The 21,229-nt window shown below is 43.3% G+C and overlaps 1 long non-coding RNA gene across 1 annotated transcript; it reads left to right on the top strand.

Moving 5' to 3' along the window:
* Positions 1–14,975: 14,975 nt before the first annotated feature.
* Positions 14,976–16,646, top strand: LOC126991633 (uncharacterized). Its single transcript, XR_007745712.1, has 2 exons — positions 14,976–15,416; positions 16,588–16,646. It is a non-coding gene; the product is annotated as an uncharacterized LOC126991633 (long non-coding RNA).
* The last annotated feature ends 4,583 nt before the right edge of the window (positions 16,647–21,229 follow it).

Below are 21,229 nucleotides of genomic sequence, written 5' to 3'. Positions count from 1 at the left end.
TCTTCATTTTCTCTCTCTCTCTCTCTCTCTCTCTCTCTCTCTCTCTCTCTCTCTCTCTCTCTCTCTCTCTCTCTCTCTCTCTCTCTCTCTCTCTCTCTCTCTCGTTATATCGTTGTTTTGACGCTTATGCGATTGTCTAAATGCATCCGCAATTAACGTTTATTTATTACGTAGAATTAGTTCCAGGTATATGCATAGGTAATGACTATTATTATATACAATTTGCAGTTGTTTGGTAATATATTGGGGAGGCGGTGGCTGAACAGATAGCGTGACGGCCCCGCGTTCAGGAGGACGCGAGTTCAATCCCCGACCGGTGCCACCAAGCTTGGTTTTTTCAGCCGCCGCCGAGTGGCTTAAAACTACCCATATGCTGTCCAGAAGACCACCTATATCAACCCGGACTCTAGATTCTAGGATTAAAGATGAGCTTCGGGAGGGCAGCATGAGCCAATGCAAGATGGCGCCACTATAAACACTCGCCTGCGCCAGAACGGGCTGGGCCGACCATAAGGACCCACCGGGAAGAAGCCTTGGGCCGACCATCAGGCCCCACCGGGAAGAAGCCTACCGGCGCAATAGGCCAAGACGTAAAACAGGTGTTTAGTGTCGTTGGTCATTATTGGTTACTCATTTGATAACGATAAATGAATGTCGTTATATATGGGTGTAGGTAGAAGGTTGAAAATTGGTAAATAGCGGAGGATAAATAGGACGCGATCTGGCAAATTCTATCTCGTTTCGGAAATTGGCAAATGTGATGAGAAATTGAGGTCCTAATTAACTGGTTTTATACACTATTATAACTGCCGCCAAAACACTCAAGGTCAGGAATTAGCGACATTTTATCGGTAACTATTAAGACATGTCGTTATTGGGGGATACAGTTTCGGAAATTGGCAAGTATAGCGAGAAATTGAGGTCCTATTTAACCGGTTTTTGACACTTATAACTACCGCCAAAACACTCAAGGTCAGGAATTAGCGACATTTTATCGGTAACTCTAATAAAGGCATCTCATTATAATTGGGACCTGGGAGACAGTTTCGGAAATTAGCAAATGTGATGAGAAATGGAGGTCCTAATTAACCGGTTTTATACGCTATTAACTACCGCCAAAACACACAAGGTCAGGAATTAGCGACATTTTAACGGTAACTCTAATAAAGGCATATCATTATAATTGGGACCTGGGACACAGTTTCGGAAATTGGCAAGTATAGTGAGAAATTGAGGTCCTAATTAACCGGTTTTATACGCTATTAACTACCGCCAAAACACACGATCGAGGTTATGAATTAGCGACATTTTATCGGTAACTCTAATAAAGGCATCTCATTATAATTGGGACCTGGGACACATTTTCGGAAATTGGCAAATATAACCAGAAATTGAGGTCCTAATTAACCGGTTTTATACGCTATTAACTACCTCCAAAACACACAAGGTCAGGAATTAGCGACATTTTAACGGTAACTCTAATAAAGGCATCTCATTATAATTGTGACCTGGGACACAGTTTCGGAAATTGGCAAGAACAGTGAGAAATTGAGGTCCTAATTAACCGGTTTTATACACTATTAACTACCGCCAAAACACACGATCGAGGTTATGAATTAGCGACATTTTAACGGTAACTCTAATAAAGGCATCTCATTATAATTGGGACCTGGGAGACAGTTTCGGAAATTGGCAAGTATAACCAGAAATTGAGGTCCTAATTAACCGGTTTTTGACACTATTAACTACCGCCAAAACACACGAGGTCAGGAATTAGCGACATTTTAACGGTAACTAATAAAGGCATCTCGTTATTAATTGGGACCTAGTTATACTTGATTACTTTACTTGAAACAGTTTCGGAAATTGGCAAGTACAGTGAGAAATTGAGGTCCTAATTAATCGATTTTATACACTATTAATTACCACCAAAACACACAAGGTCAGGAATTAGCGACATTTTAACGGTAACTCTAATAAAGGCATATCTCGTTATAATTGTGACCTGGGAGAGAGTTTCGGAAATTGGCAAATATAACCAGAAATTGAGGTCCTAATTAACCGGTTTTTGACACTATTAACTACCGCCAAAACACACGAGGTCAGGAATTAGCGAGATTTTAAAGGTAACTTTAATCAACACGTACATCTCGTTACTGGGGACAGATATTGAGGTTGTAAATTGGCCAATGTAACCGTAAGCTGAATATGCCCGAAGAAAAATGAGAAATACAAAAAAAGAAAAGGGTAAAAAGTAAGCTAAAGATTAAAGATTCAATCAATCAATCAAAGATACAGAGGTCAAAAGAAGAGGAAGAAGAAAAAATCAGCTGGGAGGGTGTCAGCCATGGCGGGCCCGTGTCAGCTGTCTCTCCTAACTTCCCGGCAACACACAGGCCTACAAGGACTTCATATATGCTGTCACGTAAGGGAACGGCCAGGAGGGGACAGGGCTTAAGTGTGTAAGCATGACTTTCGTATATCATAAGTGTGAGATGAGATACAGCATCCAGCCGGCATCATAGCTCGGGTCAGGATGGGGCAGAGGTGTCTTTAAGCATACGTCTGTCAGCAAGTACAAAATTTTTGCTGATGATTCGAAGATATATCTAAAACTCAGCCTGAACGCCTCGTCTGTCTTAATGTCTGTAATGCAGTGAGATATCGAGCAGCTGGTGTCCAGAGCTGAATCATGGGTCTTAAGATAAACACAGACAGGACTGTAGCCCTTAGGTTTTCTCATGGCACTAACCCAGTACAACTTTACATTTTTCTTCATTGAATTGTAGCAACCACTTTTTGTTCCATTCCTTAACTTGGTGATGTCTTACTGTAGGAAATCCGCAGTCAAGGGGTTAAAGGGGAGGGAAGAGACCTCAGCGAGTGACCTCATAAGTGGATCTAACTTAAAACGGTAAAGATTCGTATTAGGTCCGTGCCAGTATCTCATAATCTACTTTATGAAACATCAGTATCTCTTCATATATCTTTTCTACAAATCTTCAACAGTCATGGAAACGCTTTGAAAATCCAATTCAAGGACTTTTTTTTACTCTTGAAAATATGGGATAATGTTTACGAAAGCGTCGCCTCCTCTGGTGCCGGCCGCGGCGACGCTGCAGCCGCCGCAGCCGTAAAATAGCTCGCAGAGGGCTTAGGGTCGGGTAGCATATTTAAACTACTCCAACTGAACTTTACGACCTACTAACGGGGGGGCTGCGCCCCCCTCGACCCCCCGTAAACAAACCAGTCGCCCTGTATCCACATGGCGCCGTTTAAGCATATATGAATTTTCTGAGTCAAGACCTATAGTAACTGTTTTGGTTTTGATAGGTCACGTTAGGTTAAGTAAGGGTATCTTCAAACACATGATAGCCAGCACCGTATGGTATAAATCAACAAAGAATGACCTCACTTTGTTGTATGGAAAGTCTCATTAGCAAGGGCTGTTGTGGCTTGTCCTGCTCCGGGGTTATATTTTTAGGTCCTTGTGAAGACCCGTTGTAGCCGTGCCTGCTGTAAATTATTCTGTTTTACATATATATAAAGAAGTATGATTTTTACCAACCCTGTAAGATGCATAGTGGGTGTATCTGCATTATACAGTGTTATTACAGGGAGCCCACAGCCTGTAGCTTTGGGATGAAATATGTATGTAGTGCAAGAAATATGATATCTTCCATCTCTTGCAGAATTCACCACCACCACCACCACCGTCACCACCACCAGCACCTCCATCGCCGCAGTCACCTCCAGAAAGGAACACCGCCTCAGTTGGTTTGGTCTCCCTTTTTACGCTAATGTTTTGTTAGGTTAGGTTAGGTTAAGTTTAGGGTATCTTCAAACACATGATAGTCAGCACTGTATGGTATAAATCAACAAAGAATGACCTCACTTTGTTGTATTGAAAGTCTCATTGGCAAGGAAGCATATATGAATTTTCTGAGTCAAGACCTATAGTAATTGTATTGGTTTTGATAAGTTATGTTAGGTTAAGTTTAGGGTATCTTCAAACACATGATAGCCAGTACTCTATGGTCATCCACTGAAACTTAGATCACTTGTGTCAGACCTGCACACCTTCCCCTAGCAGCCAGTGAGCTCTGGGAAATTAAATAAAAGGCAGTTTGTGTCTACACCAGTAAGTGTTGCCAACCCACCATCACTCCCTCATACTTAACCATAATTTGGTCACCAGCTGTTGGAATGTGCCATAAGAAGGTGACAGGAGATTATTATTAGCCTTAAAACCAGCCACTGTCTCAGTATAGGCCCCCAGTAATGTACATAGCCTGTGATATAGGCGTGTGTCAAGGCGGGCTGCTGACGACCTTGAGAGGCGGCGCGCGGTGGCTCTCAGAGGGTACCGAGAGACTTCCACTAAGTCTGGGTGCTTCTCTCTGAGTGCCACTGCTGTAATGGATGGATTTAACAATATTTATCGTTGTAAAACATTATCAGCAGCAGTTGGGGAAGTCTGTCTCTTACCTACAATTCCCTCCCTCGCCTGACCCTTGCCTACTGGGAGGGACGCTGCCTCCAGAACGCCATAAACTCTGCCTTGATATACTTGTCACAGGGCACGTGGCTGACACACCACCCAAGCTCCAGCAACACAAAGGCACTCTGCTTCCTTGCCGTTACCTGCTTGCACTAAACTTAATCCTTTCCTTGCGCGCAGTGTGGACGCGACTATCCCCTCAGGCGCAGTTGGGCAGTCCAATTGGGGGTCTTTTTTTAACCTCTGTATCTCAAAAACTATTCATCACAGCTAAAAACCAAAAACACCATTGGAAAGAGGAGGTCCAGATCTATAGGAGTCGGTTATGTATGCCTCTCTTGCGAACGTACATGCACATTCAGGGAGTGTTGAATGTTAACACTTACGTCGGTGCGTGCGTGATGATCAGCCGTATTGAGGGAACTGCGGACATCTTTTCTTCAGGTTCTGGCAAGGGAGCATTGCCAACTGCAGTATTTACAACTATTTGGTCAAAGAATCAGTCAGTGATCGGTGAAGCTTTGCAAAAATGCCGCTAAATTGGGCAAGAACATCCACCAGTTACTCGTCCGTAGATTTGCCACGCTGGGCTGATATGATTTTCCACCAAATTTAGTGAAGAATCCACTCAATTGTCAATCCTGCGTTGTGAGAATTAGTGTTGGAACACTTTCATACGCGGGAGATTTGAGTGCGGGTGGAGGTCGCAGCGGGCGTTTAGCGCCACCAGCAAATACATGTAACGCCTGCTGCAAGCGTTTAGCAATGACAGGGTTAATGGTTATCAGAGTGATGCTTAGCAAATATAATCTAAAAAAATACGTATTAATCATTAGTGTGAGTGAGTTGGGTATGATTCTAGTTTTACCAATACAGGCATGGCACCAAAACTACCTTCTGTTCATTCAAAATCTTGTGACACGTCCAGTCTGTGAGACGGTCAATGAGACTTTGGCCTTGATGAGACTGAAATATCCATTGTGAGTCTGTTATAACAAGTAGAGCCCTGCAGGAGAGATAACATGCAACAATTTTGGCCATAAGGGCGACAACTTCCCTCATCAGCTTGGATGTCTGGACCTGAGGTGAAGGACAGCTTCAGTCCTTGTAGCTGTTGCTCTCTCACAGTGATTTCCATAGAGGGAGGGCGGTTATGACAGCAAGGCACACACTGCATAAGCCTGACCAGTGAGGTGGCTTCCTCCCAAGACAAAAAACTCGGTTCCAAGTCTGTGAGGTGCTGGATGGGCCAATAAAGCGGCCAGCAGCCTTGTACCCAGGGCTGCCTGTGTTGGTACTCTCTCTATCAAGGGACTCCTCTGCCTTATGGTATAAATCAACAAAAAATGACCTCACCTAGATGTATAGAAAGCCTGATTAGTAAGGAAGCATATATGAACTTTGGTGCGAGGGTGATTCGTCCCCGGGTGAAATGTCCCGGTTGATTCACCCCTGGGTTATTCATCCCTGGAGGATTGGTCCCCTAGGGTGATTCGTTCCCTTGGCTGTATTTTCGTCGTGTTAGTTAGGAAACTCCATTACTACTCAGAAGAGGACTACTAGAATATCTAAAATAACTTTAAATTATGAGCTACGGCACAGAGGAAGTGAATCTTTTCATTGGGATCATATTTTTCAATGAGTTTTGATGTTCTTAGTAACAGTTGTTGGCTTACATACTGATTCAGACTGTTCACACTTAATCCTTTTCCCATTTGCAAGAACTTCCTTTTTCAGTCCTTTGATAAGACACCAAAGGTTAGGTTGGGTTGCGTTACAGAACTTTGAAGGGCATTATGGAAGCCCTCCAAGTTGTTGTTGGTGTGAGGTTTTTCTTGAAGGCTCTGTCACGCATATTCCAATCAGCAATCTTAAACCTGGGAACCATTCTCCTGCGGTTCTGACCACGACCTCTCTCTGAACCAATGTAATTTACAGCAAAGTAATCAATAAATTCTTGAGGGAAATCATCAACAAGCTCTTCAAAACCAGCCACTACATCGTGTATTGGCAGGAAAGCTGAAGCAGGGAAACCAAGGTGTTTTCAAAGCCTGCTCATCCTCACGACGGTGCCTTTGCCTATCATTGCAGTCCACTAGTTTTATGTGAATGTTTTGGCTTAAGTGGAAAAGACAAAAAGTTACTGAAGCATAACCGAAAGAGGCAATAAAGGCGTTGTAAGAAGCCATTTCAAAATCTATCATCACATCTTGAGGATTCAGTTCAGGTTGCAGATCCTTGAGAATGGAGAAAACCCGAGTGTATGTTTCTTCAGTCTCGCTAGGAAGCCGTGCAAAGACTCGAGGAACACTAAATGTTCCGTCTTGACCATGAACGGTAAAGAGCTGCGCAAAGATTTTGGGACAACATTTGAAGGTTCCCTCAAAACCCCAACTCTTATAGCGGACAAGATCCCTCAACCCCTGAGCAGAGGCAAAGACAAGAATATGATTCTCATCCTCAATGCCAGAATCATGCTGCAAAAACATCTCACCCGACTCTAACTTGGTGTAGTCTTCAGGAATAACATGGCCAGTGCGAGTCTGGGGAATTGGAGGAGCTTGTTGAGCGTCCCGTCGCCACGGCCACACGTAGCGGCTCATAGCAGACGTGGACGGCACATGAGCCAGTGAATGTTCATCCAATTTTGACAAAACGTTAGCCACCAAAGCACGAGAGGATTCTTGAGTGTTGCTTGGTTCCATCAGCGTTTAAGATCATCAACAAGCTTTTCCCTGCCATGGCTTGATAGGATTGTGTGCGGTATGTTGCTCTGACTGTGGTGCTCCACGTACTGAAAAGTGAAAACAGAAAATCCAACCAATGAACAGTAGTCAAGCTAACAACCTGATGTATCAAACCTTGATTCCAACAACACACACACACACACACACACACACACACACACACACACACACACACACACACAAATCCATTGATGGTCTGATCTTGTTGTAGTAATGGAGTTTTGTATCTAACGCAACAAAAATACAGCCAATGGAACGAATCACCCCAAGGGACAAATATCCCAAGGGTTCGAATCCTCCAGGGATGAATACCCCGGGGATGAATCAACCGGGACATTTCACCTGGGGACGAATCACCCTAGAACCATGAACTTTCTGTCAAGACCTATAGTGACTGTTTTGTTTATGTTAGGTTATTTTAAGTTAAGTTTAGGGTGTCTTCAAACTCCCTCCCCTCGTCCATTCATTCCCTTGAGGTCAATTCCAGGCATATTTACTTAGCAAGAGAGAGCTTGTAACAGGCCATAGATAAGTGCTTGCTTGGGATTGTAACTGAAAGCATTAATATTATGGATTTATTGGGTCATTTATTTCAGCAGTGTGTGTGTGTGTGTGTGTGTGTGTGTGTGTGTGTGTGTGTGTGTGTGTGTGTGTGTGTGTTATGGCACTCCTAACCTCCTCTTCTTAGTCCTCCTCCTCCTCCATCTCTTCTTCCTCCTCCTCCTCCTGCATGCCTTTCAACTTTTTCTTCCTTGTCTTCCTCTTCTCCTCCTCCTCCTCATCTCTCTTCCTCCTCCATTGGTCAAATCACTACCAGACAAGTCTCTGTATTTCCTCCTCCTCCTCCTCTCTTCTCTCCTCTCTTCCCCTCCCTCTCCTCTCCTCCCTTTCCTCTCTTTTCTTGTCTTCTCTTCTCTCTTCTCTCTCTCTCTCTCTCTCTCTCTCTCTCTCTCTCTCTCTCTCTCTCTCTCTCTCTCTCTCTCTCTCTCTCTCTCTCTCTCTCTCTCTCTCTCTCTCTCTCTCTCTCTCTCTCTCTCTCTCTCTCTCTTCTCTCTTCTCTCTCTCTCTCTCTCTCTCTTCTCTCTCTCTCACTCTCTCGCTCTCTCTCTCTCGCTCTCTCTCTCTCTCTCTCTCTCCCTCTCTCTCTCTCTCTCTCTCTCTCTCTCTCTCTCTCTCTCTCTCTCTCTCTCTCTCTCTCTCTCTCTCTCTCTCTCTCTCTCTCTCTCTCTCTCTCTCTCTCTCTCTCTCTCTCTCTCTCTCTCTCTCTCTCTCTCTCTCTCTCTCTCTCTCTCTCTCTCTCTCTCTCTCTCTCTCTCTCTCTCTCTCTCTCTCTCTCTCTCTCTCTCTCTCTCTCTCTCTCTCTCTCTCTCTCTCTCCTTCTTTCTTCTTCTTCTTCATCTCTTCTCTCTCCTCTCTGTCTCCTCCTCCTCTCCTCTCGTCCTCTCTTCTCTCCTCTTCTCCCTCTTCCCCTCCCTCTCCTCCCTTTCCTCTCTTCTCTTCTCTCTCTCTCTCTCTCTCTCTCTCTCTCTCTCTCTCTCTCTCTCTCTCTCTCTCTCTCTCTCTCTCTCTCTCTCTCTCTCTCTCTCTCTCTCTCTCTCTCTCTCTCTCTCTCTCTCTCTCTCTCTCTCTCTCTCTTTCTTCTTCTTCTTCTTCTTCTTCTTCATCATCTCTTCTCTCTCCTCTCTGTGTCCTCCCTCTCCTTCATACCATTCAATTTTTTTAGCCCCATTCTCTTACATAGTTTCTTGTCCCTTGTTCCAGTTGGTCTTCCTCTGTCAATTCTGTCTTTTTCCCTCTTAATAACTTTACCTCCCCCAGCACACAAACACATACATTATTTTGACTCTTTATTGAATTAACACATAAGGTTCCATAGTGTCGATATTGGGGGTGTGGCATGGGTGTGGCTGTATACTGTAGTACATTATATCTATCTATCAAGAGAGAGAGAGAGAGAGAGAGAGATAATAATAATAATAATAATTTTATTTCCACCAGAAGTGGTTATTCTTACATCCAAATACATAAAAAGTACATAGGTTATTGCAATGAAATAATTAGTTATTCATCAGTTGTTTCAGTTTTGATTAAGTAAGAACTCTTTCAGAATATATTTGAATTTATGCAAGGTGTGGGCAGTGCTTATATGTGTTGGCAGGGAGTTCCAAAGTTTAGGCCCGTGTACAGAAAGTTGTCTGGCTCCTGTGTCTGTGTGTGTTCTTGGTACATACAGATCACCCTGCTGGCGTGTTGTGCTGTTGGTGATGCTGTTTACAGAGGGGAGAGGCATTAGATATTCAGGGTAGTGACCGTGTAGATGTTTATATATATTCACTGCTGTGTCAAAGGTTATTTGTTGTGAAACATTGAGCCAATTGAGTTCCTTCATTATCGGAGTTACATGATCATATTTCTGGGCCTTCCCTTCTATGATTTTGGCACCGAAGTTCTGTTGTTTCTGTACTTTAGTTAGCAGCGTATTGTTAGTTGTCCCCCATATAGTATTACAATAGTTTAGTATACTTAATACTAGTGATTCTACCATAAGCTGCCTTGTGGGTTTATCAAAACATGTTTTATTCTATTTGCATACATAAGTGTTCCTAAGGTTTTCTTACTGATTTCGGTTATATGGTGATCAAACACTAAATATTGGTCTATATACAATCCTAAATTCTTTACATTGTTTGAGGGTTCGATCTTACTATCCTGGAAGAGAATGGTTGCGTTATCAGGTATTCTTGATGTTAGTTGTCTGCATCCTATAAATATACATTGGGTTTTCTGGGTGTTTAACATTAGACCATTTTTATTAAAGTACACCATGGCTTTGCTTAGGGTGGTTTCAACTTTTCTCACTAGTAGATTTATATCCTTCAGTGGCCCACTATGGAGAAATTGTGCGTCGTCTGCATATTGTATCAGTGTGCAGTCGTTGAAGTTTTCATGCATGTCGTTTACATAGAGTGTAAATAATATAGGCCCTAAAATGGAGCCTTGTGGAACGCCATATTGTAGGTTTGCCTTTGTGGAGAGATGGTTTTGTTGGCGTACTGTCTGTGTTCTGTTCGATAAGTAGTCTTTGAACCAAAATATGTCTACTTTAACATTTGAGAGTTTGTGGAGGAGAATCTTATGGCTAACACTATCAAATGCTTTTGATAGGTCACAAAGTGTAAGCAGCGATAATTGCTTGGTGTCCATATTGTCATATAGTTTATTGGTGACGGCCGTGAGTGCAGTGCTGGTTGAGAGGCGGGGGCAAAAGCCATGCTGAGTGTCGGACAAGTGTTTGTTATTTTCAAGGTATTTAGTTAATTGGTTTGCAACTATTTTTTCTATAACTTTAAAGAAGATAGGTAATAGGGATATTGGGCGATAATTACTGGCATTACTCACGTCGCCAGCTTTATAGAGGGGGGTAACTACAGCGTTTTTCCACTGTGTAGGAAAGAAGAAAGAAGTGTTTATTATTTGAGTCAAGTAATATGCGGTAGTGAAGAGAGAGTCCTTAAGGAAACGAAGAGGAATACCATCGGATCCAAATGATTTTGTTTCGTGCAAGCTCTTTATCGTTAAGATGAGTGTGTCAGTGTCTGTGGGTGTGGGGCGAAAGAGTGTTCCGTTTTCTTCGTGTGTGTGGTCTGCGAGGTGTCTGTCGTGTATGGCATTTTCCACTGGGGGACTGTTTTGTATGTTTAATAGCGTAGATTGTGTCTTTTCGTATGTGGGTTTTTTTCCCACGTTAGCAAAAAAAGTATTAAAATCTTCACACAAAGTTTCTGAGCTGCCTGGTATTTGATTGTTTGAGCTGTTCTTTTTATTGGGAACTAATTCTTTTACAACTTTCCAGGTGGCAGACGTATTACCTTTGCAATCTTTGAGTTGGGACTGATAGTAATTATTTTTGGGTATATTAATTAGGGTTTTTACACGTTTCTTCAGGTATCTGTACCTATCTTGTAGTATTTTATCTTTTCTGTTGTTTTTGAGGTTACGTTGTGTTGTATTTCTGAGATTTATACATTCATTAATTTCATTATTGATCCAGGGAGCAGGGGGTCGTTTTATTTCACGTGTTACCATTGGAGCAAGGTTGTCTAAGCATCTGGTGAACTCTGAAGTTGGTATGCTCACTTGGTCATTAACATTATCCGTGTTTAATATTTGATTCAGTTCGGTGACGCTGTTTAGCAGGCTTTCGCAGAATTTATCTTTATCATATAACTTTTAAGTCTCTGAATGTTTTTATAACTGGTATTCGTTTTGGCTTTTTCATATTGACTGTGGCTGTGATAAGCTCGTGATCAGCGATAGGGTTAGGGATTACGTCACTGTGTAATGTGAGGTCAGGGTTATTGGTTATTATTACATCCAGTAGTGTAGCAGTGGTGGGGGTTAGTCGTGTGGGTTTGCTTATTAATTGTGTTAGATAGGGGAAGGGGGGGGGGAGCGTATGCGTGTGCCTGTGTGTGTGTGTGTGTGTGTATGTGTGTGTGTGTGTGTGTGCATTTTTCTCTTCGTTTCCTCCAACTCCTCATTCTCTCTCTCTCTCTCTCTCTTCATAGATTTAGAAAGAAAGAAAGAAAGAAAGGTAAGGAAAAAAAAGAATAATAAAAATAAATAATAAAAAATAAAATAAATATGCTAATAGGCTGAGGAGGACAATTATTTTCATGTAGGCCTATGATACATTGCTCCCTCCTGTAGTTAATCGTTATATCGTTGTTTTGGCGCTTAACGATTGTCTAAATGCATCTGGAATTAACGTTTATTTATTACCACGTAGAATTAGTTCCAGGTATATGCATAGGTAATGACTATTATTATATACAATTTGCAGGAGTTTGTTAACCCGTCCGCTGCGATTGGAACGAATTTGGCTTTCACTGGTAGCCTGGTAACATACACTCCCAGGTCTTTCTCTGCCTCTGTGGTGGATAGTGGAGTGTTTCCCATTGGTGTGCTGGATATCCCTTCACTGTAGCTGCCCTATGCTCCCAGTCTTTCTCTCTTTCTCTGCCTCTGTGGTGGATAGTGGAGTGTTTCCCATTGGTGTGCTGGATATCCCTTCACTGGTAGCCTGATAACATATACTCCCAGATCTTTCTCTGCCTCTGTGGTGGATAGTGGAGTGTTTCCCATTGGTGTGCTGGATATCCCTTCACTGGTAGCCTGATAACATATACTCCCAGGTCTTTCTCTGCCTCTGTGGTGGACAGTGGAGTGTTTCCCATGTGGTATTGGTGTGCTGGATATCCCTTCACTGGTAGCCTGATAACATATACTCCCAGGTCTCTCTCTGCCTCTGTGGTGGATAGTGGAGTGTTTCCCATGTGGTATTGGTGTGCTCGATATCCCTTCACTGGTAGCCTGGTAACATACACTCCCAAGTCTTTCTCTGCCTCTGTGGTGGATAGTGGAGTGTTTCCCATGTGGTATTGGTGTGCTGGATATCCCTTCACTGGTAGCCTGGTAACATACACTCCCAGGTCTTTCTCAGCCTCTGTGGTGGATAGTGGAGTGTTTCCCATGTGGTATTGGTGTGCTGGATATCCCTTCACTGGTAACCTGGTAACATACACTCCCAGGTCTTTCTCAGCCTCTGTGGTGGATAGTGGAGTGTTTCCCATGTGGTATTGGTGTGCTGGATATCCCTTCACTGGTAGCATGGTAACATATACTCCCAGGTCTTTCTCTGCCTCTGTGGTGGATAGTGGAGTGTTTCCCATGTGGTATTGGTGTGCTGGATATCCCCTCCCAAGGTGCAGGACTTTACATTTTTCTTCATTGAATTGTAGCAGCCACTTTTTGATCCATTCCTCTAGCTTGGTGATGTCTTCCGGTAGGAAATCCGCAGTCAAGGGGTTAAAGGGGAGGGAAGAGACCTCAGCGAGTGACCTCATAAGTGGATCCAACTTAAAACCATCAATCCAGTGTGTCACAAACTTGAAGTTAACACAGGGTTCAAATACACAGTTATGCCTCAGTTTACGAGTGGCTTAGTTTACGAGCGTTTTGATTTACGAGCAAAAGAAAATCACTGAAAATGTCTTGGTTTATGAGCGGTGGCTTGGTGTACGAGGATCCTGTCCCGGTCGCCCACATCCACAACATAAACAAACCAGTCGCCCTGTATCCACATGGCGCCGTTTAAGCATATATGAATTTTCTGAGTCAAGACCTATAGTAACTGTTTTGGTTTTGATAGGTCACGTTAGGTTAAGTAAGGGTATCTTCAAACACATGATAGCCAGCACCGTATGGTATAAATCAACAAAGAATGACCTCACTTTGTTGTATGGAAAGTCTCATTAGCAAGGGCTGTTGTGGCTTGTCCTGCTCCGGGGTTATATTTTTAGGTCCTTGTGAAGACCCGTTGTAGCCGTGCCTGCTGTAAATTATTCTGTTTTACATATATATAAAGAAGTATGATTTTTACCAACCCTGTAAGATGCATAGTGGGTGTATCTGCATTATACAGTGTTATTACAGGGAGCCCACAGCCTGTAGCTTTGGGATGAAATATGTATGTACTGCAAGAAATATGATATCTTCCATCTCTTGCAGAATTCACCACCACCACCACCACCAGCACCTCCATTGCCGCAGTCACCTCCAGGAAGGAACACCGCCTCAGTTGGTCTGGTCTCCCCCACATAGTATGTTTTATATACCACACAGTCACATACCATAGTCACATATATACAGCACTCGTCAAACCAGTATCTCTCTCTCTCTCCACAGGAATATAGACCCCATAGGCATATACAGGACTCTCTCTCTCTCTCTCTCTCTCTCTCTCTCTCTCTCTCTCACACGGCACACAGGAAAACACAGGATGTCACCCACACAATATGTTTTATATACCACACAGTCACATATATACAGCACTCGTCAAATCAGCGTCTCTCTCTCTCCTTCCCTCTCTCTCCACAGGAATATAGACCCCATAGGCATATAAAGGACTCTCTCTCTCTCTCTCTCTCTCTCTCTCTCTCTCTCTCACAGCACACAGGAACACACAGGATGTCACCCACACAGTATGTTTTATATACCACACAGTCACATACCCCAGTCAAATATATACAGCACTTGTCAAACCACCGTCTCTCTCTCTCCACAGGAATATAGATCCCATAGGCATAAACAGGACTCTCTCTCTCTCTCTCTCTCTCTCTCTCTCTCTCTCTCTCTCTCTCTCTCTCACAGGAACACACAGGATGTCACCCACACAGTATGTTTTATATACCACACAATCACATACCCCAGTCAAATATATACAGCACTCGTCAAAGCACCGTCTCTCTCTCTCCACAGGAATATAGATCCCATAGGCATAAACAGGACTCTCTCTCTCTCTCTCTCTCTCTCTCTCTCTCTCTCTCTCTCTCTCTCTCTCTCTCTCTCTCTCTCACAGCACACAGGAACACACAGGATGTCACCCACACAGTATGTTTTATATACCACACAGTCACATACCCCAGTCACATATATACTGCACTTGTCAAACAACCGTCTCTCTCCTTCCCTCTCTCTCAACAGGAATATAGATCCCATAGCCATAAAAATGACTCTCTCTCTCTCTCTCTCTCTCTCTCTCTCTCTCTCTCTCTCTCTCTCTCTCTCACACAGGAACACACTATGTCACACACACAATATGTTTTATATACCACACAATCACATACCCCAGTCAAATATATACAGCACTTGTCAAACCACCGTCTCTCTCTCTCCACAGGAATATAGATCCCATAGGCATATACAGGACTCTCTCTCTCTCTCTCTCTCTCTCTCTCTCTCTCTCTCTCTCTCTCTTTCTCACAGCACAGGAACACACAGGATGTCACCCACACAGTATGTTTTATATACCACACAGTCACATACCCCAGTCACATATATACAGCACTTGTCAAACCACCGTCTCTCTCTCTCCACAGGAATATAGACCCCACAGGCATATACAGGACTCTCTCTCTCTCTCTCTCTCTCTCTCTCTCTCTCTCACAGCACACAGGAACGCACAGGATGTCACCCACACAGTATGTTTTATATACCACACAGTCACATACCCCAGTCACATATATACAGCACTCGTCAAACCAGCGTCTCTCTCTCCTTCCCTCTCTCTCTCTCCACAGGAATATAGACCCCACAGGCATATACAGGTCTCTCTCTCTCTCTCTCACAGCACACAGGAACACACAGGATGTCACCCACACAGTATGTTTTATATACCACACAGTCACATATTCCCAGTTACATATATACAGCATTCGTCAAACCAGCGTCTCTCTCTCTCTCCACAGGAATATTGACCCCACAGGACTCTCTCTCTCTCTCTCACAGCACACACGATGTCACCCACACAGTATGTTTTATATACCACACAGTCACATGCCCAAGTCACATATATACAGCACTCGTCAAACCACCGTCTCTCTCTCCTTCCCTCTCTCTCTCTCTCTCTCTCTCTCTCTCTCTCTTCACAGGAATATAGACCCCACAGGCATATACAGGACACACTCTCTCTCTTTCTCATAGCACACAGGAACACACAGGATGTCACCCACACAGTATGTTTTATATACCACACAGTCACATATATACAGCACTCGTCAAACCACTGTCTCTCTCTCCTTCCCTTTCTCTCTCTCCACAGGAACATAGACCCCACAGGCATATACAGGACACACTCTCTCTCTCACAGCACACAGGAACACACAGGATGTCACCCACACAGTATGATTTATATACTACACAGTCACATATATACAGCACTTGTCAAGCCACCGTCTCTCTCTCTCCACAGGAATGTAGACCCCACAGGCATATACAGGACACTCTCTCTCTCTCTCCTTCCTTTTCCTCCTTATCTCCCTTTCCAACACAGTCACATACCCCAGTCACATATATACAACACAGTCACATACCCCAGTCACATATATACAACACTCGTTAAACCACCGTCTCTCTCTCCTTCCCTCTCTCTCTCCACAGGAATATACAGGTCACGTTCTCTCTCTCTCACAGCACACAGGAACACACAGGATGTCACCCACACAGTATGTTTTATATACCACACAGTCGCATACCCCAGTCACATATATACAGCACTCGTCAAACCACCATCTCTCTCTCCACAGGAATATAGACCCCACAGGCATATACAGGACTCTCTCTCTCTCTCACAGCACACAGGAACACACAGGATGTCACTCACACAGGATGTTTTATATACCACACAGTCACATATATACAGCACTCGTCAAACCACCGTCTCTCTCTCCTTCTCTCTGTCTCTCTCCACAGGAATATAGACCCCACAGGCATATACAGGACTCTCTCTCTCTCTCTCTCTCTCTCTCTCTCTCTCTCTCTCTCTCTCTCTCTCTCTCTCTCTCTCTCTCTCTCTCTCTCTCTCTCTCTCTCACTCACAGCACACAGGAACACACAGGATGTCACCCACACAGGATGTTTTATATACCACACAGTCACATATATACAGCGCTTGTCAAACCAGCGAGGAACTATGGCAAATTATCACGAGTGTGTCCATGTATTTTGTGCAAGCTTTTACGTTTAAGCGCTTACACGATGTCACGTTGCCATCCCCAAGCCACCAGCGAACCAGTACGTCAATTACCTGTGGGTGTTCATAGAGAGTAGATGTGTGTTGCCGCTGCTGTGTGCAAGCGTAACACACGTCCACCCTCTGTGAATGCCCATAGTGAACTGACATACTGACTCGCTGGTGGCTTGGGCCTTGGGGATAGCCTGACATCACGTAAGTATGTCAGTATCCTGGCGCGCACAGAACACACAGAAACACACTCATTTAAATTTGCCACAGGTGGTTTGACGAGGGCGCCGAGGCTTGTTGACAAGTGCTGTATCCCCCTTCCCCTTGCCCCAATATATATGTATGTGTATATATATGTATGTATCTATGTATATTCTATCAATAAAAACATAAAATAACAAAGTGCAGGTATAATTTCAACCGTACTTTAGAGATACAAGTCAAGTTTGGAGTTGCTATAAGAAGAAGCAGAGACAGAAGTGATAAGAGGGACAGAAAGAAGGTATTCAGTAAGGTTTCTGTCATGTCTCGTTGCCTGTCTGGTCACCTCTGTTTATTAGCTATAAGAAAGACATAAGGCATATAGAGGAGGAGGAAGAGATGAAGGAGAATAATGAGGAGGGTGAAGAGATGTAGATAAAAGGGAAAGTAGAGAAAATGGAAGAAAAAGGAAGAGGAAGAGGAAGAGAAAGAGGAGGTGGAAGGAGAGATGGAGGAGATGTATGTGTATATATATGTATGTATCTATGTATATTCTATCAATAAAAAACATAAAATAACAAAGTGCAGGTATAATTTTAACTGTACTTTAGAGATACAAGTCAAGTTTGGAGTTGCTATAAGAAAAAGCAGAGACAGAAGTGATTAGAAGGACAGAAAGAAGGTATTTAGTAAGGTTTCTGTCATGTCTTGTCACCTCTGTTTACTATCTATAAGAAGAAGCAAAGACAGAAGTGATTAGGACAGAAAGAAGGTATTCAGTAATGTTTCTGTCATGTCTGGTCACCTCTGTTTACTATCTATAAGAAGAAGCAGAGACAGAAGTGATTAGGGCAGAAAGAAGGTATTTAGTAAGGTTTCTGTCATGTCTTGTCACCTCTGTTTACAATCTATAAGAAGAAGCAAAGACAGAAGTGATTAGGACAGAAAGAAGGTATTCAGTAATGTTTCTGTCATGTCTGGTCACCTCTGTTTACTATCTATAAGAAGAAGCGGAGACAGAAGTGATTAGGGCAGAAAGAAGGTATTTAGTAAGGTTTATGTCATGTCTGGTCACCTCTGTTTACTATCTATAAGAAGAAGCAGAGACAGAAGTGATTAGAAGGACAGAAAGAAGGCATTCAGTAAGGTTTCTGTCATGTCTGGTCACCTCTGTTTACTATCTATAAGAAGAAGCAGAGACAGAAGTGATTAGGGCAGAAAGAAGGTATTTAGTAAGGTTTATGTCATGTCTTGTCACCTCTGTTTACAATCTATAAGAAGAAGCAGAGACAGAAGTGATTCAGTAAGGTTTCTGTCATGTCTGGTCACCTCTGTTTACTATCTATAAGAAGAAGCAGAGACAGAAGTGATTAGAGGGACAGAAAGAAGGCATTCAGTAAGGTTTCTGTCATGTCTCCTTGCCTGTCTCATCAACCTCTGTTTACTAGCTATAACAAGGACATAAGGCATATAGAGGTGGAGGAGAATAACGAGGCGGGTGAAGAGATGTAGATAAAAGGGAAAGAAGAGAAAATGGAAGAAAAAGAGGAGGAGGAAGAGAAAGAGGAGGTGGAAGGAGAGATGGAGGAGATGTATTTGTATAGCTATGTTATGTATCTATGTATATTCTATCAATAAAAACATAAAATAACAAAGTGCAGGTATAATTTCAACTGTACTTTAGAGATACAAGTCAAGTTTGGAGTTGCTATAAGAAGAAGCAGAGACAGAAGTGATAAGAAGGACAGAAAGAAGGTATTTAGTAAGGTTTCTGCCATGTCTCGTTGCCTCTCTTGTCACCTGTTTACTAGCTATAAGAAACACGTAAGGCATGAGAGACAAACTTGCCAGATTGTCTCACTCAGCCTATTATATTTACCAACTTCCGACCCAAAAACTGTCTCGTGGACCCCAACAAGGAGATTCACTTGAAATTATCGTTAAAATAGTTAATTCCTGATGTTTCTTGGCAATAGTTAGGCGCCAGAAACCAATAAATACTATGCTCCGAGTACGACAATCTGGCAATGGTGACGAGAGAACCTTTGCTTTATTACTACAGGATGAGGAAAATGAGGAAGAAAAAGGAGGAGGAGCATTGATGTAGTGAAGAACAGGGGAAACAGAAAGAGAATGTGGTAAAGGAGGAAGAGGAATGAAAAATGGGAGGAAAGAAGTGATATAAAATGAGTGAAGGAAAGGAATGAGAGAGAGAGAGAGAGAGAAGGGAAAAGAGAAAAAGAGAAAGAGGAGGAATTGATAAAGATAAGGAAGAAGGGTGGAACAGAAAATGCTAATAATGGAGAGAGAGAGAGAGAGAAGAATTGGAGAAGGGAAAAGAAAAGAAGAGAAAGAGGAGGAATTGATAAAGATAAGGAAGAAGGGTGGAACAGAAAATGCTAATAATGGAGAGAGAGAGAGAGAGAGAAAGAGAGAGAGACTTCTAACACTATAACCAGCATGTACAGTCACCCTTCTGTACCCTGAACCCTAGAAACACATTTTTAAGGGGTAGTTTGATGGCCCTGGTGGTAGTGTGACCCTTCTTCTGTACCCTGAACCCTAGAAATACACATTTTTAAGGGGTAGTTCGATGGCCCTGGTGGTAGTGTGACCCTTCTTCTGTACCCTGAACCCTAGAAATACATATTTAACAGGGCTTTCATGGGAGTTTTGGGCATTTCCAGTAGTTTAACCCTTCTTCTGTACCCTGAACCCTAGAAACACATATTTAACAGGGCTTTCATGGGAGTTTTGGGCATTTCCAGTAGTTTAACCCTTCTTCTGTACCCTGAACCCTAGAAACACATATTTAACAGGGCTTTCATGGGAGTTTTGGGCATTTCCAGTAGTTTAACCCTTCTTCTGTACCCTGAACCCTAGAAACACACATTTAACAGGGCTTTCATGGGAGTTTTGGGCATTTCCAGTAGTTTAACCCTTCTTCTGTACCCTGAACCCTAGAAACACATATTTAACAGGGCTTTCATGGGAGTTTTGGGCATTTCCAGTAGTTTAACCCTTCTTCTGTACCCTGAACCCTAGAAACACATATTTAACAGGGCTTTCATGGGAGTTTTGGGCATTTCCAGTAGTTTAACCCTTCTTCTGTACCCTGAACCCTAGAAACACACATTTAACAGGGCTTTCATGGGAGTTTTGGGCATTTCCAGGAGTAGTTTAACCCTTCTTCTGTACCCTGAACCCTAGAAACACACATTTAACAGGGCTTTCATGGGAGTTTTGGGCATTTCCAGTAGTTTAACCCTTCTTCTGTACCCTGAACCCTAGAAACACACATTTAACAGGGCTTTCATGGGAGTTTTGGGCATTTCCAGGAGTAGTTTAACCCTTCTTCTGTACCCTGAACCCTAGAATCACACATTTAACAGGGCTTTCATGGGAGTTTTGGGCATTTCCAGGAGTAGTTTAACCCTTCTTCTGTACCCTGAACCCTAGAAACACACATTTAACAGGGCTTTCATGGGAGTTTTGGGCATTTCCAGGAGTAGTTTAACCCTTCTTCTGTACCTAACCAACATGAACCTAAGAAAACACTTGTGACAACTTGACTGACCTACTTAGCGACCCTTTGGAAATAGCTGACAGGTGAGAAGGCAGCGTTTAACATTTAACCCTTGTGTGTATGTAAAGGTACGGACAGCTGTTACAAAGGCAATCCCACGCCTGATACTGGACTGGACTGGAGTGGACTGGCTGTGTGGCATTGGGTGGGTCCGGCATCACCAGCGGCAGACCCTTGTGATGGCGTGGGTGCCCTGACATTGAGGTTTCAACTACAATGCTCGACAGACTTGATGCTGCTGGTGGTGGTGGTGGAGTCTTGATCATCTCTCTCGAGGTCTTGTGAGGTGCCTTCCCTTGCCTTCCGGGACCTGTCAACCCATATAGAGATGATTAGAAGGAGGAAGAAGAAGGAGGAGGAGGAAGAGGTGGAGGAGGAGGAGAAGGAGGGTGAAGAGATGTAGATAAAAGGGAAAGGAGAGAAAATGGAGGAAAAAGAGGAAGAAAAAGAGGAGGTGGAAGGAGAGATGGAGGAGGAGGAGGAAAAAGAAGAGGAAGAGGAAGAGGGGGAGGAAGAAAAAGAGGAGGAGGAGGAAGAAGGAGAAAGAAGAAGAGGAAGAGGAAGAAAAAGAGGAAGAGAAAGAGGAGGCGGAAGGAGAGATGGAGGAGGAG

This window comes from Eriocheir sinensis, chromosome 7 (assembly GCF_024679095.1).
Source record: "Eriocheir sinensis breed Jianghai 21 chromosome 7, ASM2467909v1, whole genome shotgun sequence".
NCBI lineage: Eukaryota > Metazoa > Arthropoda > Malacostraca > Decapoda > Varunidae > Eriocheir > Eriocheir sinensis.
The sequence above is the reverse complement of the archived record's forward strand: the minus strand, read 5'-3'. Positions and strand labels throughout refer to the sequence as shown.